The sequence below is a fragment of the Mobula hypostoma genome, chromosome 2 (assembly GCF_963921235.1).
Source record: "Mobula hypostoma chromosome 2, sMobHyp1.1, whole genome shotgun sequence".
NCBI lineage: Eukaryota > Metazoa > Chordata > Chondrichthyes > Myliobatiformes > Myliobatidae > Mobula > Mobula hypostoma.
The window spans coordinates 228,701,535-228,714,783 of NC_086098.1; the positions used below are offsets into that span (position 1 = coordinate 228,701,535).

At 42.9% G+C, this 13,249-nt stretch overlaps 1 protein-coding gene across 1 annotated transcript in view; it reads right to left on the bottom strand.

The window, feature by feature from the left end:
- Positions 1–13,249, bottom strand: part of pdrg1 (p53 and DNA-damage regulated 1) — a 65,680-nt gene that overhangs the window by 42,876 nt on the left and 9,555 nt on the right. The gene's annotated exons all lie outside the window — the stretch shown is intronic.

A 13,249-nucleotide genomic window follows, 5' to 3' on the forward strand; every position in this document is an offset into this window, starting at 1 on the left:
GTTTTTTCTTACTTTCTATGGCCTTTGTCATCTGGAAGCAGCTCTACCTTGTTGTGGGGACACGTTCATGCTCTCCCCTCTTGAATCTCATTAAATGCCTCCAATTGTTGTGAGACTGATTTTCCTTCAGGCAGCTGCTACTAGTCTGATTTTGCTGAATTACTTTACAGTTCAGTAAAATTTCCCTTACCCAATGTAGAATCGTTATTTCTATTTTATCTTTACTCTTTTCCATTGCAAAGCTAAGAGGGGTGATTGATAAGTTTGTGGCCTAAGGTAGAAGAAGTCAATTTTAAAAAGCCTAGCACATTTATTTTTCAACACAGTCCCCGCCTACATTTACACACTTAGTCTAGCGGTCATGGAGCATACAAATCCTTTCTTTGTACAAGTCAGCATCTTGAACCTCCAGGAAGTGGTCCACAGCAAGGGTGATTGATAAGTTCGTGGCCTAAGGTAGAAGGAGATGAGCCATTAACTTCAAACTTTCTGCATAATCACTGAGTTGAACTGCACGTGCATGTAAGGAGAGCTGTATAACTCATCTCCTTCTACCTTAGGCCACAAACTTATCAATCACCCCTGCTGTGGACCACTTTCTGGAGGTCCAAGACGCCGACTTCTACAACGAAGGGATCCATATGCTCCACGACGGCTGGACTAAGTGTGTAAATGTAGGAGGAGACTATGTTGAAAGATAAATGTGCTAGGCTTTCTAAAATTGACTCCTTCTACCTTTGGCCACAAACTTATCAATCACCCCTCGTATAATGAACATTTCCATAAAATGCTCTCCTGATATCACTGCCATCTACTAGCTACATTCCCTCAGTCTTTATACATGTTGTCTGCAAAGGTTTTCCTAATCAAGTTTCAAACGTTAGCGCTCCTTGTATTTTTCCACTGACTCATTTTCGAGTTCATATTAGGTTATTTGAAATGCACCACCATACAATCCTCGTGATTTACTCATGTCAAACGCTTGCTCTTTCATGCCTCTCTAACTGGAGATCTGCAGTATACTTTTAGCAGGAAGATTATCTGTTTGGTAACTTGTTTATTGCTGTCACATGTATTGAGATAGTGAAAACTTTGTTTTGATGCCATTCATACGGATTACTTCACAACATCAGTACATGAAGGCAGTAAAAAGAAAAGCAATAACAGAATGCAGAATATACTGTTACAGTTGCAAACAAAGTGCAGTGCAGACACAATAAAGTGCAAGGCCAGTACAAGATAGACTGTGAAATCAACGGTCCATTTTATCATAAAAGAGGTCTCTTCAATAGTTTTGTAACAATGGGATAGAAAGCTGCCTTTGAGCTTGGTGGTACATGCTTTCAGACTTTTGGCAGAATGCAGAAGAGAGGTTATCTGAGGAAAGAGGGGTCTTTGATGATGTTGGCTGCTTTTCTAAAGCAGTAAGAAAGCACCCACTGTGAACCTATTTCAGTGGTAGGTGAATTGCACTTGGCTAGGGTTGCCTGAGAGAGTGGACTTGAAGCACTTTATGATGGTAGATGTCAGAGCCAGTGGGTGATAGCACATTACCTAATTTATATTATTTAGTTCAATGACTTGGCCTCATTTTTATGATCATCCTTTCGCAAAGTTGCGATGTTTTTTCAAACTATAATGGAACCGAATTGAATTGACTTTATTACTTACATCCTTCATATGCATGAGGAGTAAAAATCTTTATGTTATGTCTCTGTCTAAATGTGCAATGTACAATTATAGTAATTTATCATAAATATTATGTACAACAGGATAGTCAATATTAGCCAAGAAATAGTTGTGTCAGCATGCAGTCTGATGGCCTGGTGGAAGAAGCTGTCCTGGAGCCTGTTGGTCCTGGCTTTTATGCTGCGGTACCGTTTCCCGGATGGTAGCAGCTGGAACAGTTTGTGGTTGGGGTGATTCGGGTCTCCAATGATCTTTCAGGCCCTTTTTACACACCTATCTTTGTACATGTCCTGAATAGTGGGAAGTTTACATCTACAGATGTGCCGGGCTGCCTGCACCACTCTCTGCAGAGTCCTGCGATTGAAGGAAGTACGGTTCACATACCAGGCAGTGATGCAGCCAGTCAGGATGCTCTCAGTCATGCCCCCATAAAAAGTTCCTAGAACTTGGGGGGCCAAACTGCCTCTTTTTTAAAATCCCTCTTTCCCCAATCTACGGTGACAGTGAAGGAAAAAGCACCACATGCTAGTTTTAGCTAATTTGCACAAACCACTGTAATTTACATGGTAATTAGGCAGATGGTTTTGGCTAGCTATCTGTTCCCTATCATCCTGTTATGGCTGCTTATGATGTGACAGTGCCAGGGCAGATTACAACATTTTTACTCTAGTTCACAACACTCGTCACAACAATTTACATGGTACTTTTAGTTGGAACTATGGCTAATGATGTCAGTTCAGCTGCATGAAATATTGCTCCTGTAGGAATAGGGCTTAAGAAGCAGGCTGAGTTGAGCAGGTGTGTGTTCGGGTACTCATCAGTTACTCCTAATTTATGTCACTGTCAAGAGAACTATTCAGACTCTCTTTGCCAGTTGTAATGGCTTGAATACAGCATCTACCTAGAATGGCAAACATGGCATCAATGACAGATAGAGCAGGGCCACATTATACAGCTTTCCCCCCCCCTCAATAAATGTTTACTAAACTAAAAAAAAACAGCTCTACAAACTCATATGATGTAATCTTAAATTATCTGCTGTAAGCATGTGAACGATCTTATCCAAGATCTTTCCAGACCTTTCACTCTGAAAAACAATACCTAAGATTTTATTGGTAGACTCTGTTATCTTATATATCCCAAAACATTTTACAGCTGCTGAGGTAGTTATGAAGTCACTGTTGTTATACAGGAGAAGTTTTTTGTAGCAAGACATTTGACAAGGTCCAGTATGGTAGGCTGGTACAGAAGTTTAAGACCCGTGGGATCTGAGCCTTGTTGGCGAAATAGATCTAAAATTGGCTGGGTGATAGGAAGCAGAGGATGGTGGTGGATGTATGTTTCTTTGACTGGAAATCTATACCAAGTAGTGTACTGCATTTTTTTATTATAACATTCAACATGACTGCTGATACCTTCAAACTCTTTGTAGTATCTAACTTCCTGGTTGTTCAATAGTTTCATTTTCACTCATAGTCACAGTCATAGTCATACTTTATTCATCCCAAGGGAAATTGGATTTTCGTTACAGTTGCACCATAAATAATTAAATAGTAATAAAACCATACATAATTAAATAGTAATATGTAAATTATGCCAGGAAATAAGTCCAGGACCAGCCTATTGGCTCAGGGGGTCTGACCCTCCAAGGGAGGAGTTGTAAAGTTTGATGGCCACAGGCAGGAATGACTTCCTATGACACTCAGTGTTGCATCTCAGTGGAATGAGTCTCTGGCTGAATGTACTCCTCTGCCCAACCAGTCCATTATGTAGTGGATGGGACACATTGTCCAAGATGGCATGCAACTTGGACAGCATCCTCTTTTCAGACACCACCGTCAGAGAGTCCAGTTCCATCCCCACAACATCACTGGCCTTACGAATGAGTTTGTTGATTCCGTTGGTGTCTGCTACCCTCAGCCTGGCCCGGCCGTTTCTGGCATCTCAAAGCCAATTGACTGAATTGGATTTCATGTTCTTCATTCCTATGTTCCAATACCAGGGCACACTTGTTGCCTGACCCATAGTTGATGGAGATACAGAAGTGGACATCAGTTGGTGCCAATTAAGTGTAAGACACTGTAAGGTTTCACTGCTAATGTAATGGCTTCTCTGTAATGTTCCACTGCTGAGGTAATGGTTTCTCTGTAGCAGCAATGTTTGGGTTATGACTGGAGATAATGGGGCATGCTAGCAAATGAATGGGATGTTGTTCTTTCTTATGTGACTGGGAGCCGGGAATTCACAGTCTTTTGCTGGGTAGAGATGAGGAGAGAAGATGCAAATGGAGAGAGTTGGTTGACCGCTGGACGGAGTGGACTTGGAGCGAGGGTCCGAGGGTCAGCGACGATTGGAGGAGGTCGATGAACAACCTTATCAGTGAGCTCCAACTGTTTCACTAGCATTAGACTGTTTCATGAGAATGGGCTCTTTTCTTTTTTTGTTTTCTTTACTAACCATATAGTCAAATTAAAAATTATAAACCTCAATCATTTAATCGCATATTGTGTACTATTTGTTATTTCGTAGTACTGATTTGTAATGGGACACATCGCGTAGCATCCACCCAAACGAGATTTCTTAAGTTTGGCTGGGCCAGGGGGCTCTCATCTCCTATATTAAGCCACTAGCCAAAGTGAGAGTTACATAAGAGAAACCCTCTCTAAACAGGCTTTAAAGATAAGTCTTACTGCCATGTGGTTCATCCCAGTCTACTGTCTCTGTACCCAAACCACCATTCCACCTAATGCTCCCGACTTTGTCACACCACAGATTTGGAATACGGGCTAAATAAACGAAGTGCATAAAGAGTGAACTTCATTATGGGAACCACATGAAGTTCTGTTGAGGTTTAGTGACAATGAAACTCTTACCAATCACAATGACTCATTGACAATAGCTCATTGACAGAAACTTAAATGGAACTTCCTTGTAGTATCAATGAACTGATTCATACAAGATGCTCCCAGCTCTCTGCTTGAACACTGAGTCATGCAGCTTCTTAAATTGGGAAGAGTATTTTCAACCTGACAAGAAGCTCAGACTATACACTGCTTGTTGGGAATGGAATGGATGAACCACCATACGTATACACCAACTTTCCGGCAACCGTGAAGATCACAACAGTGATTGAAAGTAAACAGAACTCCTTCTGTTGGTTCTGTTTTGATGTTGCTTCCCTTGTTAGCAACATCTCAGAGCCCCCTCCAGTACATTATGAAGGAAAGAGCATAGAACTTAACAATCAACAACCTTGAAATTCAACTCTTAGTTAAAAAACCTTCAGTAGGATCACCTTAGTTAATTGACTTCACCTCGCATTGTTAAATATCCACCTTGTTTGCCTGTTTTGCATACACCTTTACCTAGCTTACCATTTCAACCCTGTCTTGGACCTCCTTGTCACTGGACCAACACAACACCGTGTAGTTTTTGGTGTGCAATAGCTACCCCATGTCAAATCAAGCATACACATCTTCCATCTGTAGAAATGGAGTGAAAGCAAGTGATCCCAAAGCACAGTTAATAAGATTTCGATGTACAGTACAGTATTGCTCTCTGTGCACCTACAGTTGAACTGCTCTTTTGGAGAAGGGAGCATCCAGGTCAGCTGGCACCAAGAAGGCCCAACTTGTTGATGGAAATTGTAAGGCTATTATTGGAATGGCAGTGATAGAAATTTTGCTCCGTTGGGCTGGGCCTTGACCTTTAGTTCTGGACAACAGATCAGACAGCTGCCTTCACACAGAGAAACCCCACCAACCATGGAAGCAGGAGGCTAAAGCAATTTGGCATGTCTCCGTCAACCCTTAACAATTTTTAGCAATGCACCATGGAAGCATCCTATCTAGATTATGGGCTGGTATTGCAACTGCGCAGCATATGGCCTAAGAAACTAAAAAGTTGCACAACTCAGCACATCACAGAAACCAAACTCCCTTCATGGACTATCTATACTTCTTGCTGCCTCTGTAAAACAGCCAGCATAATCAAAACTCCCACCTACCTTGGACATTCTCTTTTCTCCTCTCTTCCAATAGGTAGAAGAAATAAAAGCCTGAGAGCCAGGCTCAAGAACAGCTTCCATCCCACTGTTAAATAATGGTTGAATGGCTCAACATTACCTATGATAAGATTGACTTGCCAATATACCTCATTATTATATTGCAGCTTATTGTTTATCTGAACTGCACTCCCTTGGTGGCCGTTACACTTAATTCTGCATTCTGTTACTATTGTACAATACACTGTGTAATGGTTTGATCTGCATGAACATTATGCAAGACAAGTTTTTCCACTGTATCTTCCGTACCTGTGATAATAATCAACCAATTCCATTCCAAATCATGGTGGCAGCACGGCCAGTGTGGCGTGAGACACGGCCTAAATGACAGCAGGGTTTCTTAACCAGGGTTCTGTAAGAGATTCCAAGTTTAAAAATAAACATCGTTTGTTGACCTTCGCGCAACGCGCGATGCTAGCGCTCGCTGTGGTGGGCAATGACCGAGCAGCCCCATAAGCAATCTCATTAGAGGTCTCTCAGAACGGCACGGTGAGAGCTGTGGGACCGTGTTTATTTGCTTAAGTCCATTCTCAGTTTTTAACCAGAGAAAGGGGAGGCCATTGATAATTGGCGAGCGCTGTATTGCACGGAGGGGAGGATGGTAGGCTGATGAGTAATGCGAAGTGCTCCGAGTTTTTTACGAACTCAGCCAGAGATGTTAGCCTCTCCCTCCCAAATTCCTTTGACGCACCACCTGACTTACAAAAGCAAACAAACTACCGGGGTGGTAGGAAATTTTCAATATAAAGACGGTCCAATGCGGCCATTTTTGAAGAGGAGGTGTGAGGTGGAAGAGGAGGATTCTAGGGCTACGGGCAATTCTGATAAGGTTAATGATGAAGAATTACAATCTTCTGAGTCATTTCATTGCACTAGTGCAAAAATGGACACAAAAAGTCCATCTCTTTTTTTACAAAACTATGTTTATTTAACAACAAATACACAAATTACAAACGTTAAGTATTTACAAGAAAGTATAAATTAAAATTAAAATATTATTACTGTCCACAAAACAGTCATTTCCCTGGGGGCCACACCACTCCCGGAAAACCCCCACTATACCCATCGTGACCGCATGCTCCCTCTCCAAGGACAGCCAGAAGAAGGGCAGACAGTCGGCCCTGGCAGAACCCTCGACTTTCGGCCACCTACACCAGTGAATGGCCATCCTGGCCGGGCCCAGGAGCAAGACCACCAGTAGATCCTCCTCACGACCCATCCTCTTCTGTACTGAGTGCCCGTTTATAAGGAGCACAGGGCTGAAGTGCACCAGAACCTGAGGAGTACTCAGGTTCTCTTCAGATACTCAAACAGGGGCTGCATTATCTCACATTCCGTACAAACGTAGTACACCGACTCTTCCCGGCCACAGAATGGACAGGTGAATAGGGTGTCAGCAAACTGCCTAAAGACCAGTTGCCTGATACTGCCTTCTGTAACACCTTCCACCCCAGGTCCCCTATGTACAGGGGAAAGACTCCAAGTTCCACTGGGGACCTCCTCTGCTGCCAGATGGTAAGACAGATCGTCAGGACGAGTCTGGTCGGCAGACAAATGCAAGGAAGTGAAAGGTGTGCAGGAGCAGCCTGTACAGGAAACGCTTTGCAGCATCACAGAATGGGATGGTGGGCATCCCTGCCAGAAGACTCCCACGTGATACCCTGAGGCCTGGGTCCAACGAGCACTTCCAGCCCATCAGGTGGTGGTGCAGTAGGACTCCTTCCACTTCCCCAAACCCCCTCGACACCCACAATGATAGAATGGGGACCAGACCCCTCGCAACTAGAACACTGTCCCCCACTAGTGCGGGAGCACCCTGTCTAGATAAGACTAGACCCCATACCCTCAACAGCTCTTGGTAAAAGCGACGTAGTTCCTTCAACGCGGGGCGGCTGATGCTGTCCGCTGGAAACCGCGCTCCCTCCTACAAGTAGTGTCCCCAGCAGAGGAAGCGTGTCGCTAGCCCATGGCATCTCGGAGGGTGGTCACTGTACAGCTATCTCTGCAGGGTCCTGAGGCGGAGAGCCACAGCTGGATGCGCACACACACCAATGACTGACCGCCTTCCGTGATCGGAAGACTCAGGGCCACAGCAGAAACCCAATACCTCCTGTTGTCCCAGAAGAAGTCCACCAGTCTCTTCTGGGTCCTGGAGACAAAAGCAGCAGGCAGGACTAAAGTAAGCAGCTGGTACCCTATCTTTACAATGAAGGCTACTTATCAATTAGGTTTTACATGGACTGGTGATCCAAGTTGTCCTATTCCGTTATGCCAAGTCTGTGGCAAACAACTTACAAATGTAGCAATGGCTCCAATAAAATTGAAAAGACACTTAACTACAAATCAGAATCAGGTTTATTATCACCAGCATGTGACATGAAATTTGTTAACTGAGCAGCAGCAGTTCAATGCAATACGTAATCTAGCAGAGAGAGAAAAAATAATAATGAACAATTAAAAAAAAACAAGTAAATCAATTACAGTATACGTATATTGAATAGATTTAAAAACCATGCAAGAACAGAAATACTGTATATTAAAAAAAGTGAGGCAGTGCCCAAAGATTCAATGTCCATTTAGGAATGGGATGGCAGAGGGGGAGAAGCTGTTTCTGAATCGATGAATGTGTGCCTTCAGGCTTCTGTATCTCCTACCTGATGGTAACGGTGAGAAAAGGGCATGCCATATGATGCGTAGAAGTGCTGATTATTTTAAACAACTATTGGAAACTCAAAAGAAACAGATTAAAGGTTTTGAAAATAAAGTCACAGTCAGTAAAAGGACTCGGGAAGCAAGTTATTAAAGACCAGTTCATTCGAGAATGTTTAAACAACTGTGAAAACTGGGACAAAGGGCATACAAATCTCCTGCTACATACAGAAATCTGGTGACTTAGCAGAGGAAGAGTTCTCAGCAGGGTGTTAGAGCTGAAAGATGAATTGCAGGAGTATTTTCAAGAAAATAGTAGGTAAAAGTTTGCTAAGTGCTTTGAAGATGAAGAATGGCTGTAGAAACTACCCAGTTTAATAGACACTTTCCATCATATGAACCAGTTGAACAAGTCTCTGCAAGGCCCTGAAGAAAATATTTTTACTGCAAGTGACAAGATTCTTGGATTTAAAAGGAAATGGAACCTTTGGAAAAACCATGCTGCAAATGGAAATCTTGAAATGTTTCCACTGCTGCTTGGGCTTGAGAGTGGGGAAGGATATCACAAAGTCTTGAGTCTTATTGAAAACCACCTGGAAGAACTGCAGAACAAAATTGAACAGTATTTTTCCTCCCTTTCAACTCAAAGCGTATGATTGGGTGAGAGACCCCTTCTCTGAATCTTCAGCTCAGCCTGAAAACTTGACTTTGAGAGAAGAGGAAGAACATCGTGAGCTGCACTCTGATCAGGCACTCAAAGATGAGATTTACTGACCTGCCCCTGGACAAGTTCTGGACTTCCAAGAAAGAAGGGTATCCTGCCATTCATTGGAAAGCAATGAATATTTTCTTGCAGTTTTCAACTTCTTACATGTGTGAGCAAGCTTTTCTTGTTTAACAAGCATGAAGAACAAGGATAGAAATTGTCTCATTTCAGTTGAACGTGAAATCTGTGTGTGCTTATATCAAGTTCGACCCAGAATTGAGAAATTTATTATGTTTGCCTTATGAGTTTTTAAAATTTATGAAAGAGAAATAAAAAGAAATTTCAAGAAAGGTAAGCTAAGCTTAGCTATCTGTTTTTGTTTTCAAGAAAGTTTGGCTAAAAGTTCATTCTCTACTCAAAAGAGCATTGACAATTGGGAAGCTTTTAAAATCCAACAGAAGGCAACTAAAAAAGCTATAAGAAGGGTCAAGATGAAATACGAGGGCAGACTAGCCAATAATATAAAGCAGCATACCAAAAGTTTTTTTCAGTTATATAAAGAGTAAAAGGGAGGTGAGAGTTGATATTGGATGACTGAAAAATGATGCTAGTGAGGTAGTAATGGGGAAAAAAGAAATGGCAGATGAACTGAATGGGGACTTTGCATCCATTTTCACTGTGGAAGACACCAGCAGCGTGCCAGTGGTCTGTGAGTGTCAGGGAGCCAAAGTGAGCGCCATTGCTATAATAAAGGAAAAAGTACATCCCAGAGTTTTGAGAGAAGTGGCTGAAGAGATAACAGGTGCATTGGTCATGACCTTAAAAGAATCACTTGATTCTGGCATGGTCCTGGAAGACTGGAAGATTGCAAATGTAACCCCACTCTTTAAGAAGGGAGGAAGGCAAAAGAAAGGAAATTACTGTATAGGCCAATTTGCCTAACCTTAGTCATAGTCATACGTTATTGATCCCGGGGGAAATTGGTTTTCGTTACAGTTGCACCATAAATAATAAATAGTAATAGAAATAGTAATAGTAATATTACTATTAGTAAACAGTAAATAGTAATAGTCATGGAAATAATAAATATTAATAGAATAGTAATAGAAAAATAGTAATAAATAGTTAAATAGTAATATGTAAATTATGCCAGTAAATTATGAAAAACGTCCAGGACCAGTCTATCGGCTCAGGGTGTCTGACCCTCCAAGGGAGGAGTTGTAAAGTTTGATGACCACAGGCAGGAATGACTTCCTGTGATGCTCAGTGCTGCATCTCGGTGGAATGAGTCTCTGGCTGAATGTACTCCTGTGCCCAACCAGTACATTATGTAGTGGATGGGAGACATTGTCCAAGATGGCATGCAACTTGGACAGCATCCTCTTTTCAGACACCACCGTCAGAGAGTCCAGTTCCATCCCCACAACATCACTGGCCTTACGAATGAGTTTGTTGATTCTGTTGGGGTCTGCTACCCTCAGCCTGCTGCCCCAGCACACAACAGCAAACATGATCACACTGGCCACCACAGACTCGTAGAACATCCTCAGCATCCTCAGCATTGGTTGCGAAAGTGTTGGAGTCTATTGTTAAGGATGAGGTTTTGAGGTACTTGGATACTAATGATAAAATAAGTCAAAGTCAGCATGGTTTCTGTAAAGGTCTGTTAAAAGTTCTTCAAGGAAGTAACAAGCAAGGTGGACAAAGCAGAGGCAGCGGATGTCACTGACTTGGATTTTCAGAAGGCGTTTGGTAAGGTGCCAGACATGAGGCTGTTTAACAAGATAAAACCCTATGGCCTTACAGGAAAGATACTGGCATGGATAGCAGCATGGCTGACAGGCAGAAGGCAGTGAGTGGGACTAACAGGTGCCTTTTCTGGTTGGCTGCCAGTGACAATTGGTATTTCTCAGTGGTCAGTATTGGGACCGCTACTTCTCGCATTGTTTGTCAACGACTTAGATAATGGAATTGATGGCTTTGTGGCAAAGTTTGCAGATGATATGAGGATAGGTGGAGGGCCAGGTAGTGCTGAGGAAGCAATGCGATTGCAGCAGGACTTAGACAAATTGGAAGAATGGGCATAAAAAGGTAGCAGATGGAATATGGTGTTGGGAAATACATGATAATGCATTTTACAATGGTAAAAGGAACAATGGTGGGGGCAATTATCTAAATGGGGAGAAGGTTCAAACATCAGAGGTGCAGAGGCACTTAGGAGTCCTCATGCAAGACTCCCAGAAGGTTAATTTACAGGTTGAGTCTATGGTAAAGAAGGCAAATGCAATGTTGGCATTTATTACAAGAATAGAATATAACAGCAAAGAGATTATGCTGAGCCTTTATAAGACACTAGTCAGGCCATATTTAGAGTACTGTCAACAGTTTTGGTTACTATATCTCAGAAAGGATGTGTTGTTATTGGAGAGAGTCCAGAGGATGATTCCAGGAATGAAAGGGTTAACATATGAGGAGCATTTGGCAGCTTTGGGTCTGTACTCACTGGAATTTAGAAGAAATCGTGGGGATCTCATTGAAACCTACTGGGTGTTGAAAGAAGTAGGTAGGGTGGATCTAGAGAGGATGTTTCCTGTGGTGGAGGTATCCAGAACTAGAGGGCACAGCTTCAAAACTGAGGGGTGACCCTTTAAAACAGATATTTATTTTAGCCAGAGAGTAGTAAATCTGTGGAATGTTGTTCCACAGACTGAGGTGGAGGTCAAGTCTGTGCATATATTTAAGGCAAAAGTTGATTGTTTCCTGATCGGTCAGGGTATCAAAGGATATGGCGAGAAGGCAGGTGCATGGGGTAGAGTACGATCCAGGATCAGCCATGATGAAATGATGGAGGAGACCTGATGGGCTGAATGGCTGATATGGCAGTTCGTTTATTGTTCCAGATTCCAGGAACTGCAGTCGCTTGTGTTTCCACGACAATAAAACAAAGTTACAGGTTAATCAGAACTCAAATTCATTGAATCAACGTCTCTGGTTCTTAGTCAAGGCCTCTATTAACTTAATCACTGCACTCCCGTCATGGTAGATAAATAAATCCCAGGATGCTTCAGAGATAAGAATTGCAAGAAGATAGATATTTCCTGAGCTGAAAGTGAAAAGGTTGATACCATCTCACGAATGGACTCTGTCCTGGGCCCATCCCTCTTACTCAAACCCCCCCCCCCCCACCACACGCTCCGTCCTTAGGCCCTCCTTCACACATCCAGCTCCTGGACCCTTCCCTGTTATCCACCCCCCAGACTCCCTCCACTCCCAACACCTTCCCATGGATATTCCCTGACCATATACCTTTCTAGTAGTCTCTTAAATTTAGTGTATCTGCTAGGCCAAAGGTTGAGAGAACAGTTCAGTGATGGGGAGATGAAGTTGAGTGAGGTTATCCCCTCTGATGGTGGAGGGGTAATAACTGTTCCTGAACTTGGTGGAGTGGGTCTAGAGGCTTGTATACCTTCTTCCTGAGACTTCTATACTGTCTTTCTCTCAGCAACATAAAGAGAGCATGGCCTGGATGATGGGGGTCCATGATGTTGGATGCTGTTTTAAGAACATATAACATAGAAAACCTACAGCACAATACAGGCCCTTCGGCCCACAATGCTGTGCCGAACACGTACTTACTTTAGAAATTACCTAGGGTTACCCATAGCCCTCTATTTTTCTAAGCTCCATGTAGCTATCCAGGAGCTTCTCTAAAGACCCTATTGTATCCACCTCCACCACTGTCGCTGGCAGCCCACTCCACGCACTCACCACTCTCTGCGTAAAAAACTTAGCCCTGACATCTCCTTGTATCTACTTCCAAGCACCTTAAAACTGTGCCCTCTCGTGTTAGCCATTTCAGCCTTGGGAAAAAGCTTCTGACCATCCACACAATCAATGCCTCTCAACATCTTATACACCTCTTGTCAATCAGGTCACCTCTCATCCTCCGGCGCTCCAAGGAGAAAAGGATAAGTTCACTCAACCTATTCTCATAAGGCATGCTCCCCAATCCAGGCAACATCCTTGTAAGTCTCCTCTGTACCCTTTCTATAGTTTCTACATCCTTCCTGTAGTGAGGTGACCAGAACCGAGCACAAGTGGGGTTTGACCAGGGTCCTATATAGCTGTAACATTACCTCTTG